Source organism: Apodemus sylvaticus, chromosome 2, assembly GCF_947179515.1.
Source record: "Apodemus sylvaticus chromosome 2, mApoSyl1.1, whole genome shotgun sequence".
NCBI classification, from domain to species: domain Eukaryota; kingdom Metazoa; phylum Chordata; class Mammalia; order Rodentia; family Muridae; genus Apodemus; species Apodemus sylvaticus.
The window spans coordinates 113,063,537-113,081,149 of record NC_067473.1 but is presented as its reverse complement, the minus strand read 5'-3'; positions in this window follow the sequence as shown (position 1 = coordinate 113,081,149).

The window sequence follows — 17,613 nt, the reverse complement described above, 5'->3', positions numbered from 1 at the left end:
AGGGTCCCACCACTGAGCCAGCTTGCTGGCCCTATTTTCAATTTAACAAGTTGTTAAATTTCCCTCTTCAAGAATATACAAAACTACTATCTTTTTCAATATAGGTTGCAATTTTTTCATTTGAATTGAAAGTGCCTTGTAATTCAAAATTGCATTAAGAATTCTTAAGCATATTTATTTATCTCTATTTTATTTTATTTTTTGAGACAATCTCTCACTATCTAGCCCTGGCTGACCTGGGATTCTCTATGTAGATCAGGTTGGACTGGAACTTAAAGAGATCAGTCTGCCTGTCTCTGCCTCCCCAGTGTTTGGATTATAGGAGTGCACAATCATGCCTGGCTCATGCATGTATTTGTTTGGCAGGAGAACTTGTCTCCTTTTCTAAGATCTTTTCATGTTTTGACCATTTCTTCCTCACAGGGACAACAGTTGTTTTTTCATTGGGGGTAGCAGCTGTTCACATGTTGAGGAAATGTTTGTGGAAGGTTTGTCCTGAGGAGTTAAGAGGCTTTTAACATAACCAAGCTCACATTTCTTGGAGACATCTGGCTTTTGTGTGTGAAAACCTCTAATGACAAAAGTTCCCTAATCATTTCATTCTGAACTCTGTCTGTGATTTACTTTGCTGTAAATGGCAAGAATCCACAGCTAAGCCAGGTATGGTGGCACATGCTTTTAATCCCAGCAGTCTGATGGCAGGTCTCTGAGTTTGAGGCCAGCCTGGTCTACAGAGTTAGTTCCAGGACAGCCAGGCATACACGGAGAAACTCTGTCTTAAAAAACAAACAAACAAACAAAAAAAAAAAAAAACAGCCGGGCGGTGGTGGCACACGCCTGTAATCCCAGCACTCTGGGAGGCAGAGGCAGGCGGGTTTCTGAGTTCGAGGCCAGCCTGCTCTACAGAGTGAGTTCCAGGACAGCCAGGGCTACACAGAGAAACCCTGTCTCGAAAAAAACAAATCCAAAAAAAAAAAAAAAAGAAAAAAGAAAAAAAAAACCCCACAAATATAAACACTATCACTACCACCACCAAAACCCCAAAACTTAGTGTGGTGGTTCATGCCTGAAATCTCAGAACCTCAGAAGCTGGAAGCCAAGGTTTCAAAAGGGGGGTTGGGAGTGGGGTGGGGTAAGCTAGAGAGATGGCTTGGAGAGATGGCTCAGTGATTAAGAGCCCTGTCTGCTTTTTTTTTTTTTTTTTTAAGAGGACTCAAGTTCAAATTCCTAGCACTATGTAGTGGCTCACAACTGTCTATAACTCCAGTTCCAGGGATTTGATGGCCTTTTCTGACCTCTGTGGGCACCAGGCAAACATGCAGAGCATAGATATACATGCAGGCAAATACTCATGAATGTAAAATAAAAATAAGTAAAATCTTTTTAAAAAGAAAATACAAATTGTTTTTCCATGTGCATGTATGTAGAGATTGTGTGTGTATATAGATTTTGCGTGTGTGAGTGAGTGTGTGTGGGGGACAATCTTCATTCAGTGTCTTTCCTCAGTCTCTAGAACTCCCCAAGTAGTCTGTGTTGACGGGACAGCAAGCCTGGTGTCTGCTTCCCCAGCGCTGAGATTTCAAGCACGCCTTCACATTTGGCTTTTTGAATGTGGGTTCTGGGGCCTGAACTCTGGTCCTCTGTGAGCAGGGCGAGCACTTTACTGACCATATCACCCTTTACTTCTGATGATCTCCTTTCTTAGTTAACTTCTCCCTTGTCCCCCCACACTGTGATCAATGAACTCTCTCTCTCTCTCTCTCTCTCTCACTCACTCACTCATTCTCTCTCTCACTCTCTCTCTCTCTCTCTCTCTCTCTCTCTCTCTCTCTCTCTCTCTCTCTCTCTCTGTGTGTGTGTGTGTGTGTGTGTGTGTGGTGTGTCTGGGCTGTTGTTCTGTCCACTGGTCTCCCTGAGAACTCATTCTGGCTTCATGCTAGAAGCTCTGTCACAAGTATTGCTTTTCCAAAGAGCTTATAACCTTGCTTTTGGCTAGTGCCTGCATCTGGCAAAGCTGACTAGATCCTACAGAGCTGGACTCTTTAACTCTGGCCTAAATAAATCTTTGTTCATCCCAGGGCCAACTACTTCAAAACAGGTTCTGACACTTTTCAGGAGTTCTGGACTATGGGTGTGTAGAAACTTACAGGTGTCGACGAAGCCTCACAAACTCCCTGTGCGGTCGTGGCTTCCGTGGATCATGCTGATTCCAGGAAGCAGAGATTCACTGAGGCTGGTTTAAATAATAAGGGGCATTGTGAGCGTGTTTATATCTGGAGACCTGGATCCCAGTCACTGTTTCAGGAGGGGCCAGTGCAGCCAGACCTCACAGGAAGGTCTCCGAGGTTTGTTTTTGAATGTTGCACATCATTTGTGTAATTAAAAAACGTAAGCCTATAAAACACCTCTAACAAGTTTATATTAGCAGGTATATGTAAGGACTTCTAGAGACTATTAGAATGCTAGCCTGTGACCAGCACTGGGCGGGAAGGAGGGTACAGATACTAGGACAAAGTGTGAAAAGAAAAGAGTGACATAAATGACAATCTGGGCATGATGGCATGCCTACTGTAATCACAGTTTGGGAGACAGCGGCACCAGGGCCATCCTCAGCTACATAATTAGTCTGAGGTCAGCCTAGGCTACATAAGACCCTGATTCAAAAAACAGAACAAACAAGTCAACAAACCACAAACATGGGGGGTCTTATGTTGATGGATAAGAGGGTGCTAATGTAGATCCACTTACATTGGGGTGTTTTGTTTCGTTTTGTTTTTCTCGAGACAGGGTTTCTCTGTGTAGCCCTGGCTGTCCTGGAACTCACTCTGTAGACCAGGCTGGCCTCGAACTCAGAAATCCACCTGCCTCTGCCTCCCAAGTGCTGGGATTAAAGGCATGTGCCACCATCACCCGGCATATTGGGGTGTTTTTAAAGTTAAATACTAGAATCTGGCATAAGATGGTTCAGTCAGTCAAAGTGCTTGCCTGGCAAGCCTGATGAGCTGAGTTTGATCTCTGGAACCCATAGTGGAAGGAGAGGAATGACACATAAAAGTTGTCCTCAGACTTCTAGATATGTGCCATGGTGTTCTCACATACACATCATGCACCCTCATGGTATATACATAAATCCAGGGCTGGGGATGGAGCTCTCTTGGTAGGCTGTTTGTCTAGCATGATAAAACCCTAGGTTCCCTCAGAACCACACAAAACTGGGTGTGATGGTGCAGACTTGTAATCAGTCCTAGGGAGGCTGAGTAGGAACAATCAGAAGTTCAAAGTCATCCTCGGCTACACATCAAGTTCTAAGTAAGCCTGAGCTACATGACACCCTGTTACACACACACACACACACACACACACACACACAGAGAGAGAGAGAGAGAGAGAGAGAGAGAGTCAGGGTTTGATGCCCTCACATGAGATGGATCCTGAGTTGGGGCGATCTTTCGATGACCTTTCCTTCAGCCTCTGCTCCATTTTTTGTCCCTGCTTTACCTTTAGACAAGACCAATTCTGAGCCAAAATTTTTTAAGATGGGTTGGCGGCCCCAACACTCAACTAGGGGCCATATCTATCTACTGGAGGTGGTCTCTTCATGTTGCATCTCCCCACTGTTGGACATTTCAGCTAATGTCATCCTCATTGGGTCCTGGGAACCTCTCACATCCTTGGTGTCTAGGACAGCCCCCCCCCCCCACCTGCCACCACCCCACACTGCTACACACTAGTATTCATTCTCCTAGTCCTCTGGGCTTCTCTCCTGCTTCCTTCCTTACCTCATCCTGCTCATCCTTCCCCCCTCCCTCTCCCCTCTCCTACCCAGGTCCTTCCCTCCCTCTGCCTCTGGTGATTACCTCTCTCCCCCAATACCTCCCCTCCCCCAAGTGGGATTGAAGTATCCACACCTGGACCTTCCTTCTTGTAATGCTAATGCTTCATATTGTCTGTGAGTTGTATCATAGCTATTCTGAACCTTTTGGCTAATATCCACTTTTCAGTGAGTACATACCTTGTGTGTCCTTTTGGGTCTGTGTTACTTCACACTGGATGATATTTTCTAGTTCCATCCATTTGCCTGTAACATTTGTGATGTCCTTGTTTTTAATTATTCCACTGTGTACACAAACCAAATTTTCTGTATCCATTCTTTAGATGAGGGACATTTGGGTTGTTTTCAGCACCTGGCTATTGTAAATAAGACTGCTATGAACGTAGTAGAGCATGCATCCTTGTGATATGGTGGAGCATCTTTTGGGTATATGCCCAGGAGTGGTATAAACTGGGTATTCAGGGAGAACAATTTTCTGAGGAAGAGCCAGATTGATTTCCAGTGTGGTTGAACCAGTTTGAAATCCCACCAGCAATGGAGGAGTGTTCCTCTTTCTCCACATCCTCAACAGCATCTGCTGTCACTTGAGTTTTTATCTTAGCTATTGGGACCTGTCCCATGTGCAGGAACCAAACCTTGACTATTGCTGATGCTATGTTATGCATGTAGACAGGAGTCTGGCATGGCTGTCCTCTGAGAGGCTCTAACAGCACCTGACTGAAACAGATGCAGATACTTACCGCCAACCATTGGACTGAACCCTGGGACTCCTATGGAATAGTTAGGGAAAGGACTGAAGGAGTTGAAGGGGATTGCAACCCAATGGGAAGAACAATAGTATCAACTAACTGGACCCCTCAGAGTTCCCAAGGACTGAACCACCAGCCAAGGACCACACATGGGCTGATCTGTGGTCCTTGCTTCATATGTAGTGGAGGACTTTCCTGTCTGGCCTCAGCAGGAGGGGATGTGCTTGGTCCTGTGGAGCCTCAATGCCCCAAAGAAGGGAGGTGCTAGAGGGGTGAGGTGAGAGTGGGGTGGGTGGGGGAGAACCCTCTTAGAGGTGAAGGGGGTGGGGGATGGGGTAGAAAGCTTGTGTAGGGGGGTCCAGGAAGAAGGGCAACATTTGAAATGTAAATAAGTAAAATAATAAGAAAAAAATTAACAAAAATATTAATATTTACCCTGAAAAAAAAAGCAAAACTAAAACCCCTTAACATCAGAATGTAAGACGTGAGAAGTGGGTGGTAGGGCACTGGATGGAGGAAAGCAAGCCTGGACCACTGCAGGGAGAGATGCAGGAGAAAGCAGATGACCAGAGGCGAGATAATGGTTCCAGGAGTGTATCAGTGAGGATGAAGTAGGTTCCTCTGTAGTGACAAATGGTGTCCTCATTTCAGTGCATAACACGACAAGGTCAACTCTTATAGGGCTTTCCCATTTCAGATTGATGGGGACTTTGCTTCCTGTTGTACTTCCCTAAGGATCCAAGCTAATAGAGTGTCTTAGGCTTTTACTGCTGTGAACACCATGACCAAGGCAACCCTTATAAGGACAACATTTCATTGGGGCTGGCTTACAGAGTCAGAGATTCAGTCCAGTATCATCAAGGCTGGAGCATGGCAACGTCCAGGCAGGCATGGTGCAGGAGGAGCTGAGAGTTCTACATCTTTATCTGAAGGCTGCCTGAAGAATACTGACTTCCCGCTGGGTGGTGGTGGCGTACACTTTTAATCCCAGCACTTGGGAAGCAGAGGCAGGCGGATTTCTGAGTTCGAGGCCAGCCTGGTCTACAGAGGGAGTTCCAGGACAGCTAGGGCTACACAGAGAAACCCTGTCTCAAAAAAACAAAACAAAACAAAAACAAAACAAAACAACAACAACAACAAAAAGAATACTGACTTCCAGTCAGCTAGGATGAGGGTCTTAAAGCCCATACCCACAATGACAAACCTACTCCAACAGGGCCACACTTCCAAATAGTGCTACTCCCTGGACCAAGCATATTCAAACCATGACATTCCACTCCCTGGCCCCTATAGGTTTGCTCAAACACATGATATAATAAAAAAATACATTTAGTCCATCTTCCAATGTCCCCATAGTCTAGAGCAGTATCAACAATGTTAAAAGTTCAAACTATAATCCCCAAATCAGGACAGGAAACCACCTAGGCAAACTCCAAACTCTGCATCTCCAAGTCTGATGTCACATCAGCCTTCAGACCTCTAACTCCTTTTTCATCTTTGTTGACTGCAACAAACTTCTTTTCCTGGGCTGGTTCCACTCCCTGTTAGCAGCTTTTCTTAGGAGATATCCTACGGCTCTGGCATATCGAAAATCTTGGGGTCTCCAAGTCACCTTCAGTGTTATAGCTTCTTGTTTCAATGTCTGGGATCCACATGTGATCTTCTGGGCTCTTCCAAAGGGCTGGTGTCACTTCTCCAGTTCTGCCCTCTGTAGCATTCTAAGTTCAGGTTGATCCACTCCACAGCTGTTCTTGGTGATCATCCCATGGTACTGACATCTCCAATACATTGGGGTCTTCCTCAGCAACTAGACTTTTCCAATAGCCTCTCATAGGCTCTCTTCATGATGCCAAGCCCCAAATCCTTTGCACAACCCCTTTCAGATCTGGGCTGTCAACTACAACTGAGGCTGCATTTTCCCCAATGGCTTTCCCTGGCCTCTCACCGTGCCAAGCCTCAGCTGCTCTTCATGAACCCTTCATGTCTTCAAAACCAGCACCACCTGGATGACTCTTGCACATTATCAAGTACAGCTGCAGCACAAGGTACAACCTTGGCTATCTCTGAAACATAGCTTCTTTGTGCACTCAGAAAACACTGATATCACCTCAGTGATTCTGGTCCCTTCTTAATCACCACCAATTTCTTAGCTCCAGCTAATCAACATCAATTGTCCCAGTGGTCCTTTCTATTTTTCACTCTAAAGCCTGAGCCACATGGCTGAAGTGGATATGTTCTGCGGCTTGCTGGGGCTGGAACATGTTTCCCCTTATTTTGTTACCAGCTTTCTGTTTTCCAACTCCCTCTCTGCTAAGCTTGGCTTTTTTGGAACTTGCTCTGTAGATTGATCTTGAACTCAGAGATCTGCATGTCTCTGTCTCCTGTAATGTTGGGATTAAAAACGTGTATTAAGCTTTTTTTTTTTTTTCTTCACCAAGAGGCTGCTTTGTCCCAGGCTGTCCTTGAACTCAGAGATCTGTTTGACTTTGTCTCCTGGGATTAAAGGTGTGCACCACCATGCCTGGATCTAAATTTAGCTGGGTAGGATCTTGCCCCCCAAATCCCTTAATCTGTTATCTCCTAGAACATAGGATTCAGCTCCATTTCACTTCCTGATGCCCCTTTAATACTCGAACCATATATTTTATATTTTACCTTTCTCAGCCTGCTATGCTTGTTCTAATGCTCTTCCTGAGACTTAACCAAGAACAAAGTCTATGATGGGCTTTTTTGAGACTTCCTTTGTCAATGCAATTAATATAAATCTCTTTACCTTAGACTCAGGTAGACTCATCAGACAAGGACAAAAAGCAGCCACATTCTTCACTGCAATACCACAAAAACAGTCTCTAGGCCACATTCTGAAGGTCTCCACTGAAATGTCTTGAGCTAGGTCTGCATTGTTCAAATCAAACTTGGCAGCACAGTCTTCCACATTCCCACTAGGATGGCCCATTAAGCCCAACTTAAAGCATTCCACTGTGTAACAAAGTCCACATTTCTCCAAACAAAAGCATGGTCAGGCCTGTCACAGCAGTACCCCAGATCCTGGTACCAACTTCTGTCTTGGGGTTTTACTGCTGTGAACAGACACCATAACCAAGGCAATTCTTACAAGGACAACATTTAACTTGGGGCTGGTTTACAGGTTCAGAGGTTCAGTCCAGTATCATCAAGGTGGGAGCATGGCAGCATCCAGGCAGGCATGGTGCAGGAGGAGCTGAGAGTCTTTGTCTCTGTGATTGTGGGACGGTCAAAAGCTCATTTTAATAATATTTTCCTCATCTGGTATGGTGGCATACCCCTTTGATTCCAGCACTCAGAAGTCAGAACCAGTAGGGTATCTGTGAGTTTGAGGCCAGCCTGGTCTACGAAGTGAGTTCTAGAACAGACATGGCTATTACTCAGAGAAAACCTGTCTCGAAAAAAAGAGAAAAATTAATAATAATAGTAATAACAATACTACTACTAATAATTTTCATTTTTATTTGTTCTTTATGTATAGTTTTATACGATGTATTTTGATTATATCCCCTCTTCTCTCAACTCCTCCCAGATCCACCTTTTCTTCCCCACCTACCCAACTCTGCACCTTTTTTTTTTTTTAAAAAAAGTAATTTGTGTTGCACATCTTCTCTTAGATGTGTGGTTGTCTGCTGGAATATAGTTGACCTATGAGAAGCTACACCCTTAAAGAAACTTGACTTTCCTTCTCCCAGAAGCTCTCAGTTGCCGGCAGTGTCTTAGCTACAGGTGCGACCTCATGCCCAACACTCTCCTCCATACAGGATTCTGTCTGGCTTGAGTGTGCATAGGTCTTATGAATGCTATCACAGTGAGTTCAGACATACCACTGCCCTGTTAGGTCCCCAAACACAGATTCCTTGTAGCTCTCCACCCCCCTGGCTCTTACCATCTTTCCATCCCCTCTTCTGACAAGATTCCCAAGCCTTGGGAGGAGAGGATGTGCTATAGATGTCCCACTTAGGGCTGAGTATTCCAGAGTCTCTATATCATGACTAGCTGTGGGTCTCTGTTAATCTACTGAAAAAAAAAAAAAAAAAAAAAAAAGAAGGAAACTTCCTTGGTGAAGATGCAGTGGTTCATGGGTACAGTGATAAGTCATTAGGACTTCGCCCATTTGACAGACATTAAGTTCTTCCCTAGGGATAGAACCTACCTAGTCACAGGTTCTTGGTCCTCATAATAGTGTCAGGTGTAGGTTTAGACTTGTGAGTGGGCTCTAAATCCGATCAGGAAGTTGTTGTTGGTTCTTATGACTTTCACACCACTGCTGTACCAGTGGATATACTTTGTCAGGCTAGTTACTATTGCAACTTGCTGGGTTCACAGCTGGGTAAAGTTAGTGATTATTTTACTCATCTAGTAACATGCACAAAGCTCCCAGCAGTCTGAAACCTAGCCAGTAGGAATGAAGCCAGTCATGCAAACGGGGAGGAGCAAGTCCACATTTTCCTACCTGGCTCAGCTCCTACCAGTGTGTGGGTGTGTGTTCCTCTCTAAAGTAACCCAAGGGAGTCATACGGTTTTCAGGTGGGCTAAGCAGTCTCTGGTAGCCCCTTTGAGAAAAATAGGACTTTAAATAAAGACTATTAGCTTTACAGACCTCCAGACGATGTTTGTATAGCCTATTGATATGATATTAGTGATTTATTTTCTCTTTTTGAGAAAATCTTGCTTGAGATACAATCTCATTTTGTCACTAGATTTACTTTGAGTCCATAGCAATCCCAAAGCACGAGCCTTCGCATTCAGCTAGATCAACAATTACTAAATTGCCTACTTAGGCTACTGTGCAGGAGGCAGGTACTTGTCCCCATCACTGGTGAGGCAGTGTGGGCATGGTGACTGTCTATCACATTCTTCCTCCACCCCAAACCCCGACACTCTTTAGCATCCATCCAGTAATTGAGAAGAGGTACTCATCATCAGCTCTAGAAGACCGTGGTGATTAGTTTTAAGCCAAGGTGTCTCAGACTCAACACTATTGAGATGCTGCGCTGATGGCTAATCTGGGTTGCCAACTTGACATGCCTGGGAAGAGGGAACCTCAACTGAAGAACTGCCTCCAGCAGACTGGCCAGTGGATTTGTCTGTGAGGCATTTGCTTGATAGATAACTGATGTAGAAGGATGGAGCCCACTATAGGCGGTGCAATCCCTGGGCACCCGGGCCTGGGTTGTGTAAGAAGTGGAACTTGAACCCAAGTGGCTGGAAGCAAGTCAGCAAGCAGCTTTCTTCTGGGCTCCTGCCTCAGGTTCTTTCTGCTTTGGGTTCCCTTGATGACAGACTATAATGTGTGAGAGGAAGTAACGCCCACCAAGTTGCCATTGGTCACTATGTTTTCTCACAGCAACAGAAAACCAAGCTAGAACATGGGCTGAGACGATCCTTGACGTGGGGTCTGGTGTATGTGTTTCAGGTTGTTTAGCAGAGTCCCTGCCAGTAACATCTCAGGCTCTAGTAATAAAAGCCCCCAAATGCCTCAGGACACTGCCAAGCAGCTCCCGGGAGGCAACTCTATCCCATCTTATGTAAAATAACTGTGGTTATCCCCTTCCTTATTCTAAAGAATTGGTTTAACATTTGGTATACAACCTCTCGGTCAATAGGATTAAGAAGAAAAAGAGATAACTGAGACGTTTCAGGAAATATCTTTTCTTTTTGATGTCAGAAGAACAAGATCCAGGGTCCCATAGACTAATCCTGGCAGATGGGAGATGGGAGAAGAAATTCCCACAGGCTAGAGGGGAGCCTGGGCTTTGTATGGGCTTCAAAAGAACAGGGGGTGGGGTTAGAGAGATGGCTCAGCAGGTAAGCACTTTAACTCTTGCAGAGGACCAGAATTTGGGTTCCATTGCTCACATGGTGGCTCACAACCACCCCTAAGTCCAGTTTGAGGGACCCAACAGTAAGAGACAGTGTCAAAACAAAACAGGACAACTGCTGGGCTTGGTGGAATGCTGTGGCTCTCAGGAGGCAGAGGCAGGTGGATCTCTGTGAGTTCCAGGCCAACCTGATGTTCTAGGACAGCCAAGCCTACATAAGTGAGGCGCTGTCAAGTGAGGGGGGAGGGAGGGGAAGAGATAGAGGGAGACCTACTCAAGGAAGCCTTCACAGCACACAGACATCAAGCATATATGTACACCCTGCACCTAAAAGGAGAGAGAGTTCTTTTATTTTTCCTTGAATCTCGTTTGTGGTCAGAACCCAGATAAACTGAAATCACCTTACCATCAATTTTAAGATGAAGCCAACTCTGGGGTCGAAGCAGAGGTAAGAGATTCTCAGAGAAGTTGGGCACAGTCCTGACGCATGGGCCTGGCGCCTGTCCCACCACTGGGGAGCCTTTGAATTGAAACAACAAATCTCCTTATTGTTGGAGGAAGGGTATTTTGTTACTTGCATCTGAAACCATCCTGACTGAAGTTCCCGGGAGAGTGTGGCCTACAGAGAGACACCAACAACTTGCAGAAGCTGCCAAGAACAGAGCCCCACTCATGCCTGCTGGGACAAGTGCTGTCTTAATGATAGGGGGGCACATTTCCCATCATTGAAATGACAGGAGGTTGGTAAGGCTACTTGGGGATTTTGCAACTTCATGCAAAAGACTCCTGAGCTCCTACTGTCAGAGGCTAAGAATAGGGCAGCTGTGGTAGCAAGGACCAATTGCTTCTGGGCCAGTAAGAGATAAAAGCTCAGCCAGACAAAGGGGTCAAACTGGCACTGGGGAGTTGTGGGGATCAGGTTTATTTATGTATGTATTTACTTATTATTTAATTTTATTTTTTGAAACAGGGTCTTGCAGGCTAACCTTTTGTGTATCCAAAGATAACCTTGAACTTTATTTTTGAGTGCTTAAATCACAGGTACACTCAAACCCAGTTTATGCGGGGCTGAGGATCAGACTTAGGGTTTTACTCTTGCTAGGCAAGCAGTCTACCAGCTGAGGGACAGCCCCAGTCCAGGTGTCACATGCAGATGCTGAGACCAGAAAGTTTGCCTGAATGGCCAGACGCAGGAGCCCAAACTTCCAGAGTCCCCTTGGATTCTGATTTTCACCTTTGGCATGCAGTTGGGATGCCCTGGGGTCCTGCCCCATAGGTTCTGATGAAAGCAGACTGGGTTGTTTGGCGGGGGTGGGGGTGGTGGGGGTGGTGGGGGGGGTGGGGGAGTGGGGGGTGGTGGTGGGGTGGGGGTGGTGGGGGTGGTGGGGGGGTTGTATTTTTCTTTAATGCGGAAACATTTTAAAACATGTCATTTCTCCCAGCTCAAAGCCTTTCTACTAATGGTGGGCTTCATGGCAGGAAGTTCTTTTCCCAGTTCAATTTCTGTTGTGGGTGAGTAGATATACCTGGTATAAGAGTGTAAGGCCAAGTGTGGTGGTGCACTCTCCAAACCTTGTAACCTGGGAGATGCAGGTGGGGAGAATTACTCTCTCTCTCTCTCTCTCTCTCTCTCTCTCTCTCACTTGAGATAGGATTCGTTCTAGCTCAGGTTGGCTTTGAACTCAGGACCATCTTCTTGCTTCAGCCTCCTAAAAGCTAAAATGATAGACGGGAGCTATCACTGGCTCGTATTCTGCATTTTCTTTTGTAAAGTATTTGTATGTGTTTGTGCACGCCTGGATGTATGCTCCTGTATCACATACATACAGGATCCCTTGGAGATCAAAGAGGCATCAGATATCCTCAAACCAGAGTTCCAGACAATTGTGGGAACAGAACCCATGTCCTCTGCAAGAACAACAAGTGCTCTTAACTGCTGGCCATCTCTGTAGCCCTAACCTTGTGTTTTCAATAGTGTGGCTAATGACAGTCTTTTTCTCAGATATCCAATTGCTGTTGTCCTGTGAAGTCCCTATGTCCTTTCCTGGAGGGTTGGGTATTTCTTAATGACTTGCAGACACTCTTTTTTTTTTTTTTTAAGATTTATTATTTATATGTAAGTACACTGTAGCTGTCTTCAGACACACCAGAAGAGGGCATCAGTTCTCCTTACAGATGGTTGTGAGCCACCATGAGGGTGCTGGGATTTGAACTCAGGACCTTCGGAAGAGCAGTCAGTACTCTTAACTGCTGAGCCATCTCTCCAGCCCGCAGACGCAGACACTCCACTCGTCATATAGGAAATGATACTCTGTATCTGGTGTGAATTTTTTTTTTTAAAGATTCTCTTTATTTGAATGTGTGTGTATAGGTCTTTGAGTGGGTCTGTCCACATGTGAATGCAGTGCCCATGGAGGCCAGAAGAATGTCTTGGATCCCTTGGAACTGTAGTTAACAGACTGTTGTGAGCTGGGAGCTGAATTCAGGTCTTCAGCAGGAGGAGTAGATATTCTTAACTGCTGAGCCACCTCTCCAGCCCCTCCAGAGTATGCTTTTGTCTAGGCTGTTTTCCAACTAGAGGGATTCCTCTATGGGGCTTTTTTTAGTATGGCGTTTTACAGTCATTTTCGGGCAGGGCCCCATCACTTTCCCTTTACAAAACAAAAGGGCTGGTGAGATGGTTCAGTGTTTGGTAAACCAGTCTGACCACCTCAGTGTGAGCCCGGAACCCACATGGTGGAAGAAGTCTGCCTCCCTGAAGTTGTCCTCTGACGTCTACTCCTATGCAATGGACATGTACATGAACGCTTGTACTGATTATGATGACAATCATCATCATAATAAACAATAATAAGAATGAAACTAATCCAGCAGGTGTGATATCTCACATCTGTAACCCTAACACTTCGGAGGGGGAGGCTGAAGGATGTCATTAGTTGGAGGCTAGCCTGGCTTCAGTGTGAAACTTTGTCTCAAACAAATAAGCAAACAAACAGGCAAAAGCAACACGAAAATCAGAGTAGGAAAAGCAAATAGAGCTACCTGTGACAGTGCAGGCCTGTAATTCCTGCAGGGCACACGGAGGTTAGGAGGGTCTTGAAAGCCAGGCCCTGAGCTCCACAGTTAACTTTCAGTAACACAAGTCAAAACATATACATAATATACATACATACATACATACATACATACATACATACACATGCATGCATACAAACACACACATATGCACAAGAACATAGTACAGTAGGCAAATACCTTTCTTCCCATGATTTTCTGAATGTTTGAGGAAACCTTGTTCATTTTTCAGACAACTGTTAGAGTTGGCCTCTTTGCTTGACATTGTATCGAGGTGTTTTGCTTTGAAAGGCACAGATTAACCTAAAAGGAAGTGAAATTCCGGAGGTTCTGTTGCCCCTCTTCTGGTTCCAGTATCTGCGCTCTTAGAACAGTTTCTCTGCCCAGGAATGTTGGCTTTTGCTCTAAACTCCAATGGAGGAAGGGATGCTGTGAATGTCCGGTGTTGTTAAACCCCAGCAGGCGATCCTGACTCGGCCCGGAAGGGAGGGGTGCTGGCTGGGATTGAGGAGGGAGTATTTCATCACAGTCACAGTTTAGAATTGCCAGTGACAATGACAATAAAACACAACAAAACAGACTGACTAAAGGGTTTGCTCTTGCTTCCACACTCTCTGGAGAGCCCCACTCACTGCCATCCATGGGAGGGCCCTGGCCCTGATCCTTAGGGCGTTCAAGGGTAGCGAGAGTTCCACAGAGTCAACAAAGCCGAGGACCACCATCTTGGGAGCTTCCACATCCTCCCTCCTTTTCATATTCTCTCTATTAGCAAGTCCTTGTCCAGCTTGTATTCTGTATTTTATTAATTGATTTCATTACTCTGCCTCCTTCTGCTGGTGGGGGTGGGGAACAGGGCTGGGGGCGGGGCTTCATCTCCCGCAGATCTCTGGTCTCATTCCCCACCTTTCTGTCCTTCACGTCGGGCACTGTGTCAAAATACCTGACAAAGGCTACTGAGGAAGGAAGGGACTCACAGTTCGAGGGTATATGGTGGTAGGGAAGGCTGGGTGGCAGGGTCTTGACGCAGCTGGTCACAGTGTATCCACAGTCAGGAAGTAAAGAGGAAAGGACACTGGTGCTCCACTCCCTTTCTCCTTTCTCTTCAGTCCAAGGGCCCAGGCCATTGGGACCGTGCCCACCAGCCTTAGGTGCATCTTCCCGCCTCGAGTAACCCCCAAAGACCACAAGGTGTAAGGAGCTGTGAATATTGTTTAAATATTTATTTACATAATCTTGCCACTTATGCCTCAATTTACCTCCCCCCTTTTACTTAAATATTGAGACAAGGTCTCCCAATGTAGCACTGGCGATGCTGGAATTCATTAAGTATACCAGGCTGACTAAGTATACCAAGAAATCCTATTGCTTCTGCCTCCCAAGTGCTAGGATTAAAGGCCCACACCCCTATGCCAGGCCTATTCTTTTTTTTTTTTTTTAAGATTTATTTATTTATTAAATGTAAATACCCTGTAGCTGTCTTCAGACACTTAAGGAAGTGGGAGAGGGAGTCAGATCTCCTTAAGGATGGTGGTCAGCCACCAAGTGGTTGCTGGGATCTGAACTCAGGACCTCTGGAAGACCAGTCAGCTCTCTTAACAGCTGAGCCATCTCTTCAGTCCCTGCCAGGCCTATTCTTTTTTTCTTTCTTTTTTCTCTCTTTTTTCTTTCTCCTCCTCCTTTTCCTCCTCTTCCTTGGTCTGTCTTTTTTTTTTTTTTTTTGAGACAGGTTCTCTTAGTTAGGGTTATTATTACTATGAGAGATGAAACACCATAATCAAAAGCAAGTTGAAGAGGAAAAGGCCTTGCATATGCTGAATCGCACAGTCCACTGAGTGAGGCCAAGACAGAGATGATCAGCCTGCCCAGGAACCTGGAGGGGGAGCTGCATGCGGAAGCCATGGAGGGATGCTGCTTACCGAGTGCTCCTCGGGGCTCGCTCAACCTGTTCTCTGATAGAACCCAGGACTGAACTGGGCGGTAGCAGCACATGCTTCTAATCCTAGGACTGGGAGGCAGAGGCAGATGGATCTCTGTGAGTTTGAGGCCGGATGGGTCTTACAGAGTGGGTCCCGGGACAGCCAGGACTACACAGTCTCCCCTCCCCCAAAAAACCTATTTTATATATTTTTTAAATTATTTTTAATAGATGCTATTCGTATCTATTGGTCCATCTCTAGTTGACACTTCCAGACTCCCCTACATCTAAAGACATAGACATACTTGACTTTTATGGATCCATTTTTCTGGTCTGTATTGTTTGTTTTGTGTGTTCATTTTATGTCTTAAACTAAACAGTAATCCTTTAGGGCCAGGAACCACCTCTGTCTGTCTGTCTCTCTCTCTGTGTGTGTGTTTGTGTGTGTGTGTGTACTTCTGTGTGAGTGTCCTGCACCCTGTAAAGGGCTTAATAAACATGTGCTGATTGATTTTTCTCTTGGAATGTGGCGTGTAAATCACATGGCTGCTCTGCCAGTCTTCAGTGTTTGTGCCTGTATGTGTTCAGAAAGAGAGAGAGAGAGAGAGAGAGAGAGAGAGAGAGAGAGAGAGAGGAAGAAATAAAATAAACTCTAAGAAAGAGTCTTGAGGTCAGAAAAGTCAGAGCCACAAACCTCAATTTCGTGTGGGTAGCTGTCCCTTGGTTTGTCACATACAGATGGGTTAGGGAATATCACTGTACTTATTCCAGCCACCTCCCAGGGTTCCTGGGAATTTTGTAAGAGACCACATAAAGCACCTTGTGACCACGATTTAGTCCTCATAAAATGGGACCAGAAGAGAGAGTGGAAAGAGAGCAGAAGTGTGTGCACAAGTGAGTGTGTGTTGAATTCTACTGTTAGAATTCAGTTGATGGAATTCTTGCCTAGCATGTGTGAATCTTGCGGTTACCTCTGATCTCCAGACCTGAGTAAAGTAGATGAGGTGGTCAGTGCCTGTCACGTTAGAGCTGGAGAGTGGAGGCAGGAGGATGGGAAGCTTTGATGGGTGATTGTCCTTGGCTGCATGTTTAGTTAGAGGCCATTTTGGGCCACATGAGACCCTGTCTCAAAATAAACAAATGAATACAATAAGTCCATAAGGAGGAGATCATAGTGGACCTGAGCCCACTGATTTTGATCTTAGTTCTCCGAGGGAAATGATTTCATAGACTGATTTAACTATTGGTTTTTAAGTGTCTCTAAAATATTTTTATTACATGTATATACTTATTTTGTATGCGGTGCATACATGCTATGGTATGTGTGTGAAGGTCAGAAGGCAATTTTCCTGAGTTGATTCTCTCCTTTGACCTCAAGGGTCCTAGGGATCAAACTCAAGTAGTCGGGGTTTAGCAACAAGTGCCTTTACCCAATGAACCATCCAGCTAGCACCCAAAGTGAGTCTAGGAAGTAGGTCTTTTTTCTCTTTGCTGCTTATCTTTAACCTACGCCATAAATTCTGCCTCAGACTTCTGAACACCTAAAGCCTTAATCAGACTCTGCCTCACCCTTGTCTCGCCCCGGCCTTTATCTTATCTGGGAGTTCCTGTCTCTTCTTCCCCTGACCGGATCCTTTCCTCCCATTGATGTGGAAGGCAGCTCTTGTCCTACAAAAGCTCATCTGATGAGGATGCCTCTCTTTAAGCATCTCTGAGTCTGTGTCAGACGCCTCTGGTTTATCTGTATCAAAAGAGAGAAGCCGGGTTATGAAGCTGTTGTAATTGGGTCAAAGATACTGGTGCGCTGGGAGGGCAGACCGGTGGAAAGGGCTTGAGAACTAATATAGAAAATGAAAGTCTTTCCTTGGTGTCCTGTAATCATATGTGACATAATAGTCATCGCTAAATCTACTGACTTACACAGTAAATGCCTACGTGGTGCCTACCATGTGACAGAGCGCCCCCACCCGAGGCACTGCAAATAGAAGGGAGCAATGCAGTTACAGACAAGTTCAGAAGGACAGAAGGGCAGAAGGACAGAAGGAATATAACACTTAGAAAATGAGCCAGGTGTGGTGGCACATACAGTAGATCCCACCATCTGGGTGTGGGGGATGAGGCAGAAAAAGGTTTTTTTTTTTTTTCTTTATTTTCAATTTTGTTTTTTCCAAGACAGGTGTGTAGCACTGGCTT